The following is a 14,011-nucleotide window of genomic DNA, read 5'->3' on the forward strand; positions in this document are numbered from 1 at the left end:
AGTATTGTTCAGGAAGCTCCATAAACATAACATTCATTTAGTACTCTTTTGCTTGCTCCATCTGGCTCAAGCAGGAAAACTTTTGCCAGGAAATTGTTTTATTTTCTAGTATTTTTCATAAGGAAATTGTTTGTGTGTCATTCATCAGTTTTATTGCCCTTTGTCTTTATTTTAGAAAATGGAAGTGTGCTCAGTATTCAGTGACACACAGAGCAGACTCATTACAGAATTGTCAATGAGCAATTTACCAAGCATAAAGTCAAATTAGCTTTATGGAAAGTTGACTGTGGTGTGTTAGCCTCAATGAAAGCAGCAAGTAAAATTTTACCCACAACTGGTTACATACGGGTAATTAAAACCATTAATCATTTTATTGATCTTTGACTGTGTTGCTCACTATATTTAGCAGATAAGATTCATGAGCTACTTGAGTGTGTCCATTGTCACAGTTCTCCATCATCAATAGGTATCCTTTGAACAGGGCTCCAGGGTAAAAGAGCATTTATCTGATTTATGCCTATTATGTGGTTCATTCAGATCTGAAACAAATAATTGTGATGCCTTATTAAGAAGCAATACTTGCAAACCTCAAATCCTATGAAAATGTTAACTTCTTTCTTGCTACAGAAAAGCACCGCATCGTAAATGTCTTTTGAGTCATATCTGTTCCCTTTATTTTTATATTTGAAGGGGAGGTGGTTCTACTTGATAACATCTTAAAATGCTATAGAGCAATGTATAATTTTGTACTTACGTGCTCATTTTAAAAAGTAAATATTTGACCTTATAGGCCATAATTATGTCTCTGAAATGGCAATAATCCATCACAAAAGCATGGCTTGGTTCACAGATCATCGATATAGTTAGTTTTAACAGACGCTTAGGTGCCATTATAATTTTTCTTATCCATTTGGCTGTCATAAAAGCCAGACCCTTGTGTCCAACTTAGGCTATTATTTCTATAAGGACTTTGCTCTCTTACACTGCGGACAATTAGTACTTTAGAAGACTAGCTCATCAGCCAGTGACCTTGACCAACTAGGGAATTTTCAGAATTAGGAATGTGGTAGCTCTTCTGAATATTTGTTCACAAAAGTAAAATGTTAAGATGAGCAGGTATTCCAGGCTGGATGTCATGGGGAGGAAAAGTCAGCGCAAGAATAATGATTTGGTATCCTGGCAGCTGAAATCTTGGAAACTTAATGGTGAAGGTTCATGCCCTTTCAATACTGGCTATACATTTTCACACTCACATGAAATTAACCAGTGCCCATAGACAAAAGAGTCATTATAGTTTCACAGGTCAAAATTGCAGAAAGAGTACCATTGGATATGCAGTGAAGATAGTCTTTTGAGGATACTCAGTGTCTAAACACCTTTTCAATTTGGAAGGAATCCCTCATCGTGTGGGCCTTCTATCCTAAACAGTTAGGAGGTCTATCAAAGGACTAGTCTAGGAGGCTAAATCTTGCAAAACTGAGCACATTAAACCAGAATGGGAGGTGGAGGCTAAGCTCAGAGTTATGTGGCAGGATGAGTGTCCAGTAGCAGGTTACCAGTGGTGATGTCCAACTAGGCACTTCCTGCTCCTTGACCCTCACTTGTTCTCAAGGTCCTAGACTCATTTGAGTCATCTCAACTTTCGAAGCCAGATTCTCCATCAGTTATATCAGCTGCCAAATAACTTTCTAATAATTTGTGTTCTGCTGAAGTTAAATGAAGCTCATTTTTGTTGTTTTAATCAGTAATCAAGATTGGTCTACCTTGTCACTAGTTGTAAAGGCAAAGCTAATGTAGTAACCCATTTTGCCTGATGGATTCTACTGACTAATGAATATTAGTCTTCTATAAAACTTCCTTTATTCTCATTTCTCTTTTTCTCTTCATGTAGATTTTTATCAGTGGTAAATAAGTAAATGAATGTATGTAATGAATATATTCTCTTTCTTTCCCACTGATAGTAGTCATCAGATCTTATCCAATAGTCCTTCATAGTTTTCCTTGCTTTCATTTCACTCAGCATCATCTCACCTTCACAGTCCTCTTTCAGTCTAATCACCTCCCACCCAGATTATTGAATTCACTCAATCACTCAGTAATGATTCATCAAGTTCCTATTATGTGGCACCAGGTATTTGTTAATTAATGGAACAAACATGCATTCTGCCTTTTACCTGCTTACTCCTACCCCGAATGGGAGGAAGCCAGTAAACAAAACAAAACAAATGTCTGTGTGTGCATGTGTGAAAAGTGTAATGAAGACAACTCATTGGGTGCAGTGTTAGGGATTAACTGAAGAAAACTCACTGAATGTAGTGTTAGAGATTAGCTGAAGAACCAAGGAAAATAATAAGGAAAGACTTCTCAAAGAATGTGACATATAGGAAAGGAATTTATGTTTGTAAAGTAGTTAGCCATGAATATAATGAGAGCAGGCATACATATTTGTACAAGGAGAGAGGAAGAGTCAGGCAGAGAAATAGAACATGTGTCAGTCTTTGCATGGTAGAGTTTAGCATTCAATAGGAGGAGCTGAATGCTAAACTCAGCATAGAAACTACGGGAGGCTGAATCATTAAGGGACTACAGAGAAAACGGTAGGAAATGAGGTTGGAGAAGTGGTCAGACATTTCATGTATTACTTTACTCTTCATGCTGGAGAATAAATTTATCCTGAGGGCAACTGGAAACAGTTAAAGGATTATGTCTAAGAAGTGAAATAATGTGATGTATTTTTATTAAGTTGACTGATACATGGAGAAAAAACAGAAAGTGTAGAAATTGGAGTCAGGAAAAGCAGAAAAGATGAAAGTGATCAAACTGCTTAGACTAAGATGGTAGCATGGTGAGAGATGGAGAGAAGCTGACTATGTTTTTGAGATAGAAAATACAAGAATTGATTGTTAGGAAGTTTGGACTTGAGAGAAAAACAACAAAAAATCAAAGTTTCCCAGTTTAAAACCATAATATTAAATATAAAACAATCAAAAAATCAAATAAACAATGATTTTTAAGAGCTTTGAGTAAAATGTAGTTTTTCTCCTCTTTGGTACTTTCTCCAAAAAGATCTATCTATCTATCTAATCTATCTAAAATATCTATTAAAAACTTCTGAAAATTAGATTTCCAAATATCCTAAAAATATCCCAATACAAAATACAAAAAAGTTCTCTATATAAAATATACTATTAGAGCATAACTCTCACTGCAATACTTAAAAGTAATTGGCAGGGGGCCAAAAAAAAGAAACAGTCACTCAACTGTTTGTTCAAGGGAAATCTGTCTGTCTCCTGAAGGCCTTGCTGACTCTATAACCCTGCCAAAAGGTGGCTATATCTTCTCTCCACAGTCCTTGTTTCATCGTGTCTGGAGGTGAGGCAGTTTTTCATTTTACACCTTATTTCACCTCTAGAATATTCTACTTTGTCTCTAACAATAACAACAGCAGCTAAAGTCCAACTTTGAAATTAATGCCATCATAGTATGTTAACAGCTACTCACCATTATTCTCTTAGCTACTGTGTGGTTTGAAGCTTTATGTATCCCAGAAAAGCGTGTTTTTAAATGTAATACATTCCTGTAGGTATAAATTTGTTGTAAGTAGGACTTCTTGTTGAGGTGACGTCAGTTAAGGTGTATGTGCTGGGCCGAACATATCGGGATGGGTCTTAGTCCTATTATTGGAGTCCTTTATAAATGGGAAGAGTTCAGAGACAGTGAAAGCTACAGAAAGCAAGAATTTGAACACAGAAAAGGAGAGGTCAGGAGATGCCACCATGAGCCTCACCATATAACAAGCTAAGGACTCCAGGATAGCTAGCATCCCACTGCAGAATGCTACTCTTCAGGAAGAAAGTATTGCCTTGATGATGCCTTGATTTGGACTTTCTTTTTCCCAGTTTAAAACCATAAGCAAATAAATTCCCATTTTTAAGCCAAACCATACCATGGTATTTGCTTGAGCAGCCCAGGAAACTAAAACATCTATTGATCCCTAGATCATTCTCTCTGATTACTTCATGACGTTGGCTCTCCTACAATTAGCTTTCATAATTATTGGTAATTTCAATACTAGGATAGATGATTCTTTCATATGCTGACCTCTCAATTCTACTAACTGTTCTCCTTCAATAGTCCTGAACTCAGCTGGACTTCAGACACTGGGAATTGGTGATTTTTATCCTTACAAATAATTGCAGCCTTTCCACAATTTCAGTTTCATGCTTCTTACCCTGTGCTATCAGAACTACTGTATAAATATTAATTTCCTGAATTTTGTGGTTATTTTGTGATTATATGATAATATATTTTAGAGCAGTTTTATTGAGATATGGTCATATATCATATGATTCATCCAAAGTGTACAATCAATGACTTTTAGTATACTGTCATAGAATTGTGCATTCAGCACCACAATCAGGTTTAAAACACTTCCTTTATTCCGAAAAGAAAAAAACACTTACCTTTTAGCAGTCACCTCTGAATTCCTCTATCCTTCCCCAGCCTTACTTAACTACAAATCTATTTCTGTCTTTATAGATTTATTTATATTTATATTTCATACATATGGAATAATATAATACATAGTACTTTGTGTTTCATTTCTTTCACTTAGCATACTTTTGTTTAAATTATCATTTTAAAATAATTAAAACTATTTTTAAATATTTTTTAAAAGTTATTTTTTTAATTAGAGAACTTGTAGGTTTACTGAAAAGTCATTAAAAATATGTTCCATATACTCTCCTATTATTGAAATTTTGCTTTAGCATTGTAATTTTGTTACAATTAATGAAAGGATATTGAAATAATACTATTAAATGTAGCCATAGTTTACATTAGGTATATTTTCCCATATACTATGTTAATATTAACACCTTGTATTAGTGTCAAACATTTATTATAATTGATGAAAGAATGCTCTTACTTGTGTTATTAACCCCTGTCTACTGTCCACAACAGGTTTCACTGTGTTATACAGTCTCATTTTTTATCTTTTAACGTTCATTCTGGTAATATACATGACCCAAAATTTCTCCTTTCAGCCATACTCACATACAAAATTTGGTGCAGTTAATTACTCTCACAATTATGTGCTACCATCACCTCTATCCATTTCCAAACCTAAGAATCAACCTAAACAGAAATTCTTTACATATTAAGCATCAGCTCACCATTCTGTACCACCAATCTATCCCCTCGTAACCTATATTCTTGACACATATTCTATGAGTTTGCTTATTATTATTAGTTCATATCAGTGAGATCATACAAATTTGTCCTTTTGTGTCTGGCTTATTTCACTCAGCATAATGTATTCAAGATTCATCCATGTTGTTGTATGCATCAAGACCTCATTCCTTTTGACACCTGAATGATATTCCATTGTATGTATATGCCACATTTTATTTATAAGGTCATCGGTTGATGGACGCTTGGGTTGCTTTCATTTTTGGCAATTGGGAATAATGCCACTATGAACGTTGATGTGAAAATCTTTGTCTGAGTCCTTGCTTTCAGTACCTCAGGGAACATATATCTAGTCATGAGACTATGATGTAGTGTTTCAGTTTGCTAATGCTACCAGAATGCAATATGCCAGAATTGCTATATTTCAAATTTTGGCACATTTTTAAATTGGGATGTTTATCATTTTATTGTTGAGTGGTAGGATTTCTTTTTATATTCAAGATACTAAACCTTATTGGATATGTGGTTTTCCAATATTTTCTCCCATTGAGTAAGTTGTCTTTTTATTTTCTTGACAAAGTCCTTTGACACCAAAAGTATTTAATTTTGAAGAAGTCCTATTTACTTATTCAGTTTTTCCATTAGTTATGCTTTGGACAAAAAGTCTAAGAGACCATTGCCAAGCAACAGGCCTTAAAGATGCATGCCTACATTTCCTTCTGGAGTTTTATCATATTTGGTTCTTATATTTAGTTTTTGATCCATTTTGAACAATTTTTTTTTTTCAAGTCTTTAGGAATTTAATGCAACTTCTCAATATATGAATAACATTTTACTTATACAAATTTAACTAACATAAGGAAAGAAAATCTTTTTAAATTATTGTAATACTTCATAAATTTTTTTTTTATTAATTAAAAAAAGAATTAACAAAACAATTAGAAATCATTTCAATCTACATGTACAATCAGTAATTCTTAATAACATCACATAGTTGCATATTCATCATTTCTTAGTACATTTGCATCGATTTAGAAAAAGAAATAAAAAGACAACAGAATAAGAATTAAAACAATAATAGAAAGAAAAAAAAAACAAAAAAAACAAAAACAAAAAACCTATACCTCACATGCAGCTTCATTCAGTGTTTTAACATAATTGTATTACAATTGGGTAGTATTGTGCTGTCCATTTCTGAGTTTTTATATCCAGTCCCGTTGTACAGTCTGTATCCCTTCATCTCCAATTATCCCTTCTCTTTTTTTTTTTTTTTTTTTAATTAACGGAAAAAAAGAAATTAACCCAACATTTAGAGATCATACCATTCTACACATGCAATCATTAATTCTTAACATCATCACATAGCTGCATGATCATCATTTCTTAGTACATTTGCATTGGTTTAGAAGAACTAGCAACATAACCGAAAAAGATATAGAATGTTAATATAGAGAAAAAAATAAAAGTAATAATAGTAAAATCAAAACAAAACAACACAAAACAAAACAAAAACCTATAGCTCAGATGCAGCTTCATTCAGTGTTTTACATTTTGAACAATTTTGAATAGGGTATGAGATAGAGGCCCTCTTTCATTCTTTTCCATATGGATAGTCTGTTCTCCAAGCACTATTTGCTGAATAGACTATTCTTTCCCAGTTGAGTGGATGTGGCAGTCTTGTCAGATATCAAGTGGCCATAGATGTGAGAACAGTTTTCTGAACTCTCAATTCAATTCTGTTGGTCAGTATATCTGTATGTATGCCAGTACCTTGCTATTTTGACCATTGCAAGTTTGTAATACCTTTAAAGTGAGTAAACGGAGTCCTCCAACTTCATTCTTCTTTTTCAAGATGCTTTTGGCTATTAAGGGCACTTTATCATTCCAAATCAATTTAATAATAGGCTTTTCCATTTCTAAAAAGCAGGCTGTTGAAATTTCAATTGGAATTGCATTGATTATAAATAAATTTGGGTAAAATTGATATCTTAATGTTCTTTATCTCCCAATCCATGGGCACTGAACATTTTTCCATCTATTCAGGCGTTCTTTAATTTCTTTTTTTTTTAAAAATAATATGGAATGCTTCACAAATTTGCAGGTCATCCTTGCGCAGGGGCCATGCTAATCTTCTCTGTATATGTGCTGCCGAAGCGTGCACTTTCTTTAATTTCTTTTAGCAATGTTTCATAGTTTTCTGAGTGCAAATCCTTTACATCCTTGGTTAAATTTATTCCTATATGTTTGATTCTTTTAGTTCCTATTGTAAATGGAATTTTTTCTTGATTTCCTCCTCAGATTTCTCATTAGTATTGTATAGAAACCCTACTAATATTTACATGTTGATTTTGTATCCTACCACTTTGCTGAATGCATTTATTAGTTGTAGGAGCTTTGTTATAGATTTTGTGGAACTTTCTATATAGAGGAACATGTCATCTGAAACTAGTAAAGATTTTACTTCTTCCTGTCCAATTTGGATGCCTTTTATTTTTTTACCCATCAAAAACTATAGACTGAAAAAAATTAAATGATAGCCAGATAAAATTTTTCCACTTCAAAATTTTAAAATATACCATAAAATAACATACAGATTAGAAGAAGAAAAAGCAACAGTAGCAGCAGCAGCAAAGAGAAGTTCTAGAAATATAAAATGTCATTAATATTAAAATAAAACTGAATGCTTCAAAAGCATATTAGATATAGCTAAAGAGAAGATTAACCAACTGCAATATACAACTGAGAAAATTACATAAAATAACACCACAAAGCCAAGTGATGAAAATTTTAGAGGTTAAGGATCATGTAATTAATTGCTGAAAGAATGACTGTCTTGTAGCTCCAAAAAATGAAATAAAATATAATAGAGGTGTTATTTGAACTAATATTAGTAATGCTTATGAATTGAATCTCAAAGTAGCAAATAAACCTAAATAAAGAGGAAAAATATCAACTCCATTGTAGAGAAACTGCAGAAATTACAGAAAAAAAGTAGTCCATAAAAGCAGCAATAGGAAAAATATAGATTATTTATATATGTGGAGGACTGTCAAATTAGAAACTTCTAAGTTTATTTTGAGGCCTTAAATTTGTGTCTGTGGACTATCTTCCATAATTAAAACAGACTCGGGTCTCCTCAATTCTCACTTCTAAGATTCATATCTCCAGAAAACAATTATTTGAACCACCACCAAGTAGGCCTTTTGATTATGAATCTCTCTCAGAAAGCTAAATTAATGTATGTAAATCTTTATTAGTTGCACTATGGACTTGTTTAAAATGTATAAAAATAATTATTAATGATGCTTGTAGAGATACCATTATTTATATCCATAGAAAAATTCAATAATCAAATCAAATCAAATAGAAGAGTTCATTACCATTATTACTTCTAAATTTGAATCATAAATATACTTCATGCCAACTTAACTAATCATAGTCGAGTTTCAACCCATCAGATATGAACACTTTTATGTGTGTGATCAGATTAAAAACACATGGAAAGTTAAAGGGTCAGAAACAACAATGACAATTTTGGTCTTCACCAAAATGAATTCAATAAATATATGGAAGGAGTTGTTCTCTATAATATCAAAAATTACTAAGTACAGCAGTAAAGAGTGTGGTACTTGTACAGAAATGAACAAATAAATCAATACACAGAACAATAAGTAAGCACATGTAGACAAAAAAATTATAGGGAAAAATGAAATTTGAAAATGTGGCATTGCGTATTTGTGAGTGAAGATGGATTAATCAGCAAATCATGTTCTGATAATTTGTTATTGACATAAAATTTGAAATTGATTTTAAGAGGCATACCATATACAGATATAAATTATAAGTACAATGTAGCCATATATAAAAAGCAAAATTTCTAAACTCCTAGAGCAAATTATAAGAATCTCTATGATTTCCTTGTAGGAAAGGTTTTCTTAAATGTTAGAAGTGCTATCACAATCATCATAAACTGGTTTGACTTCACAACAGGAATTTATTGCCTCTCAGTTTTGAGTCTGTAAAAAGTCCAAAATGAAGATACAGGCAAAGCTTGCTTTCTTCTGGAGTCTAGCATTCTGGTGCTGATTGTCAACAATCTTTAGGGTTTGTTGTCTTGTAGCACTGTCTCCCAGCACATGATGATGTCCTCTCATTTTTGGCTTCTTTGAGTTCTGGATTCTCTTCATAATGCCACCAGTAATCCAGATTAAGAACCACCCCGATTCAGCTAGCCATTCTGTAACTAAATATGACATCTTTAAATGGTACTATTTATAGTGGGTTTGTTGTGGCACATAATTCAACCTACCATATGAGATAAAAATAAACAGCAAAGCCAATAACAAAAACCTGATACATCCACATATACAAAAACAAAGAAATATCACTATAGAGGCTTGGAAACTGTATTTGCATTTCTATAGAAAGTGACTAATGTATTTCACAAACATTTAGACCCAAAAGTTTTAATTTATTTTTTGTCTGTTTTGTAAGAAAGTTTTTGAAAGTTCATTACCTGACAAATGGGCATTATAAGAGAAGACATATCAGGTGAGAATTCAGGGCTGAAGCCAAATGAGCTTGGAAGTGGATTCATCCCCAGAGCCTCTTCTCTATTGAAACCTTGATTTTGATCTTATGAAATCCAGAGCAAATAGTCAAGCCCACTGGACTTCTCACCTACCAAAAGTGAGAAAATAAATTTGTGCTGTTTTTAACTACTAAAACTGTGGTAATCTCTTTGGCAGCAATCAGAAATGCATTCAATTGCACAAATCAAAACATATTTTCAGTCATCTGTAGCTTACAACTACTAAAAATACATATTCTTGGAGGTGGAAAATTCTGGTTGCTAGAAGAACATATTTTTTAAAAGAAATTAAAGGAAATTTTCTTCAGAAACTATGTATCAACCTGCTATACATATACATATATACACATACACAAATACACACATATATATGTATGACATTAAACTGACTAAAGGAAACAGACATTTCTACATGATATATAATTAATAGACAGAATTAAATGTGTATATTTCACATGCAATTGTTGATCATCTAGCAAAGAAACTATGACATAAATATCCCTGTTTATACCCTACACTAATGAACAGCTTTTCAAGCAATGGAAATTTGTATCCTTAATTTGTGGTTTAATGCCTATCTGCTAAGTCACAACTTTAAAAAATAGTAGATGTTTTTAATGCCTCCAGGCATTACTGTCTGACAGAATAGTCCTGCATTGCATTCGAAGATGCACCTTTTATGTAAACAGTAGAGTTGTCAGAGTCTGGGCATCAACTGATAATTGCTCATTTCTCATCTGATATTTTCTGTCTTGTTAGGAGGCTGAGATTTTAATTTATGTAAGGTCAAATTGGCCTTGGTACAAAACTGAATCATCCTACTAATCATAATGTTGCTGAAATGCCTTAATAATCAGTTTTGCTTCCCTAACCTTGAACAACTGAATTTTCATTTCATTAACTTTTTTCCCACTTATTACTAAAAATATTTATTCTGGCTATAACAGTAATTTAATTTACCAACTTTAATACTTTGATCATAGTTATTTTTGCTCAGATCTTACTCTTTGTAAATTTAAATCCCTTTTGAGGTCAGATTTTGCATGTCATCTTTTTACAACTCCCCCACCTAGAATCTTTCACCAATTGATAATGAACATTACATAGTTCTTTTGATTATATAGTACAGTTATCACTGCAAATTTTCATGGATCTCCCTACTAATTAGCTGGGTAGAATAGTTCTCTCATTATAATCTTCTTTCTGAGCAATTTTAGAACTCTGACGTAGTTGAGCTATATTCCTTGCTTTATTAAGAATGTTAATTAAAACAAAATAGAATATAGCAACAGGCATGTGGACTAAGAATTTTTGCTCATGTGGCTTACATGTTAAGCCTGAAGAAACCAAAGATTTCAAGATTTAAGTGATTGATTCTCCTGCTCTAACCTCCACTAAATTCCTTTTGTGGAATTCCTATGAAGGTACCTCTTCTGTTTGAAGCATTCAGTTTTACAATTTTTTCCTATGATCTGCTATTTTTTGTCATCTCCCAAACCCATGGGCCGTGCTGTTATCATGAGTGGTTTATCTGACTACCTTCAATCTATAGGCCTTAGATGAAAATCTCTTGCTTATTGGAAAATGTGCAGGAGACCTTAAAGAGTTTCAGAGAAAAGGGTGTCCTTTCTCTCTTTCCTGTCTGACACATCTCCATGCATGAAAAGTCATTTTCACCTTCTGTGGCTGGTGTTTGCATTGAAGAGCAATTAAGATCATGGGCTATAATAGTCAGAACTGTGTTTTAATACCAGCTCTACCTTCTGACTAGCTTTATAATCTAGTACCCTTTGCTTAACCATGCTAAGGTAAGATTTGCACTTGGTACTTTTGTTTAAAGAAGTGCATAAGCTTCTAGGAGCTGATTGAGCAATGACAAATAGCACAGAGACAATTTTAGCAAATGTATTTACCAAAAGAAAAAATGATAAATCTATTGGATGCTGAAGCTGCTGCTGTAAGAGCTACACACAACTCCATCTGTTGTCTTGTGATGCTGACTAACTCTGTTATGGAAGGGAAAGAGCCCCTACAGTAAAAACCCATGGTGGTTCCACATTATTAAATTTTATACACTGCAATAATAGAGAAACAAAAGGATAAATGCCAAAGTCCATTTCACAATGCATAGGTGTATAGATTCTCTATGCCATCTAATTTTACTCTGGTTATTACATGCAATGATATATTCTGGTGATGAATTGAGTACTCATTCATTAATTCACGTATTCAACCATAAAACTCTTAGTGTGCAAAGCTTGGTTTAGTTGCTATTTTCCTGGCACTGTATATTAGATACATTTCATCAAATGAAATACAAGTTGACCAAGATGGTCATATAAGACACTGCAGAGTGCTGCTTTCTCACAGAATGTTTGAATAACTGTCAAAAGTTGGCAGAGCCATCACCTTCAGAATTCCATAAAACAGTTAAGGAATGTCAATAACTGAGTGAAGGCTGGATCAAGAAAACACGGCCTTAAAAAATGATAAAATTATTAAAATACATAATGTTCAATAAAAGATAAGACAGACAAAGAAACAGGAAATTATCGCTCATCCAAAGAAACAAGATAAACATGCAGAACTTCAAGGATGAGACTTTGAAAATACTGGACATTTTATTCTTTAATTCCTCAGTATGCTCAAGGAGATAAAATTTGAGGAAAACACAGAGAAAAATGAAGGATAACAGGAGAACAGATGATGAGCAAGAATCTTAATAAAGAGAAGATAGACATTTTTAAAAGGAACCAAACAAAAATATGGAAGTAGAAGACCACAATAACTGAAAGAATGAAAAAACATCAACAGAGCCTGAGTGATATGGGACATCAAGTGTGCCATTATACATCTTATGGGAATCCCAGAAGGAGAAGGAATATTTAAAGAAACAATTGTATAAAACGTCCCAAATTTAATAAAAGACATGAATATGCACATTCAATAAATCAAATGAACCCCAAACAAGGTAAACCTAAAGAATTCAGACATATGGTCAAATTGCCAATTGCAGATAAGGAAGGATTTCTGAAAGCTGCAAGAGAAAAGAAACCTATTTTGTACCAGGAATCTCAATAAGATTAAGGGCAGATTTCTAGACCTTTTTGTCACTTGATCTAGAGCTCTTTGGCTTGTACAGATCATGTAAAAATTTAATAGATTGCCCATATATTTCTCTTCTAAGTATCCCATGGTCAAGTAGCCAATACCATAGTTCTCTGTGATTGGGACTATTCTGATTACTGCTTCGAGTCTGTTCTTTATTATGGTAGTCATGCCCACCTTGTCTTTGTTTATTAATTGCTGCGACTTGGCTCCTACCAACATGGGATCTGATCATCCCCATTATGCTTAAGAATCCAAGTTCCAGGACAGCAGTTCCCATAGTAATAGCTGACCTACAATGAGAAGCAACCACAGAGCTCTTCAGGGATGATGAAGATGCTATCATAATTTATTCCTCACAGTTCTGGTGAAAGGCATGTCTCCTTGACATTCTTAGGGTGGGTAATCTGGTTTTATATAATAAATCCAGTCTAATATTCCTATTTCTCTAAGCCTTTATTTGCCTTCACCTCCATTATTCCAAGACAGCTATGCATTTAAACTTCAGTTAGTGTAGGCCACCTTTTGGTTAATACTTCAACCAACCACCCAAACAAACTTTTAGATCTCTTTCTAATTCTAGAGCTACAACACGGAATCCAGAATCTCTGCTTAGTGGACCATATCAATTAAGTCAGGCTAATCCAAGTTTGTGTTCCTTTCACACTTATCCATCACCCTTAATATCCATTCCCACGTATATCCCTTGATTTTTATTTATATATGTTTGTCAATGTTTAAAGTGATTTTTGTTTCTACAAATTGGAAAAATCATGCAGTTCTTTTGGAGTGCAATGTACCTCCTCATGGGTCACATCATGTACCTCACCTTTCCGGCACTGTTGGGTTTTCAGTCTACTTATACTTATGGAAGTAAAGAAGGTGGTGCGTGTGGATCATGAATGGTATTAGTAGTGTCTTGCAAACTAACCACCTCCGTTCAGTCCATTACAGTTTCATCTAGCAGAGAGATTAAGGTGTGAAAGCTATTTCCTCAGGGACTGCAGTTACAGGGATGGCAGGGTTATCTTCAGGTGAAGGTAGGATGGCTGGTTCCTCAGGTTATACTGGACATCAGGAAGCTGATTCCTTAGGGAACACTATTACAGGTCTGTCTGGCAA

The 14,011-nt window shown here is 33.5% G+C and overlaps 1 long non-coding RNA gene and 1 pseudogene across 2 annotated transcripts in view; both read right to left on the reverse strand.

Moving 5' to 3' along the window:
• Positions 1-13,128, reverse strand: part of LOC143647949 (uncharacterized) — a 49,787-nt gene extending 36,659 nt beyond the window's left edge. For both annotated transcript variants that reach the window (XR_013158271.1, XR_013158270.1), the window contains exons 1-2: positions 13,067-13,128; positions 9,707-9,870 (exon numbers count right to left, since the gene is read on the reverse strand). This is a non-coding gene — a long non-coding RNA (uncharacterized LOC143647949). The remainder of the gene's footprint in view (positions 1-9,706; positions 9,871-13,066) is intronic.
• On the reverse strand, positions 7,262-7,336 carry LOC143648983 (U6 spliceosomal RNA; annotated as a pseudogene).
• Positions 13,129-14,011: the final 883 nt, after the last annotated feature.

Source organism: Tamandua tetradactyla, chromosome 10 (assembly GCF_023851605.1).
Source record: "Tamandua tetradactyla isolate mTamTet1 chromosome 10, mTamTet1.pri, whole genome shotgun sequence".
NCBI lineage: Eukaryota > Metazoa > Chordata > Mammalia > Pilosa > Myrmecophagidae > Tamandua > Tamandua tetradactyla.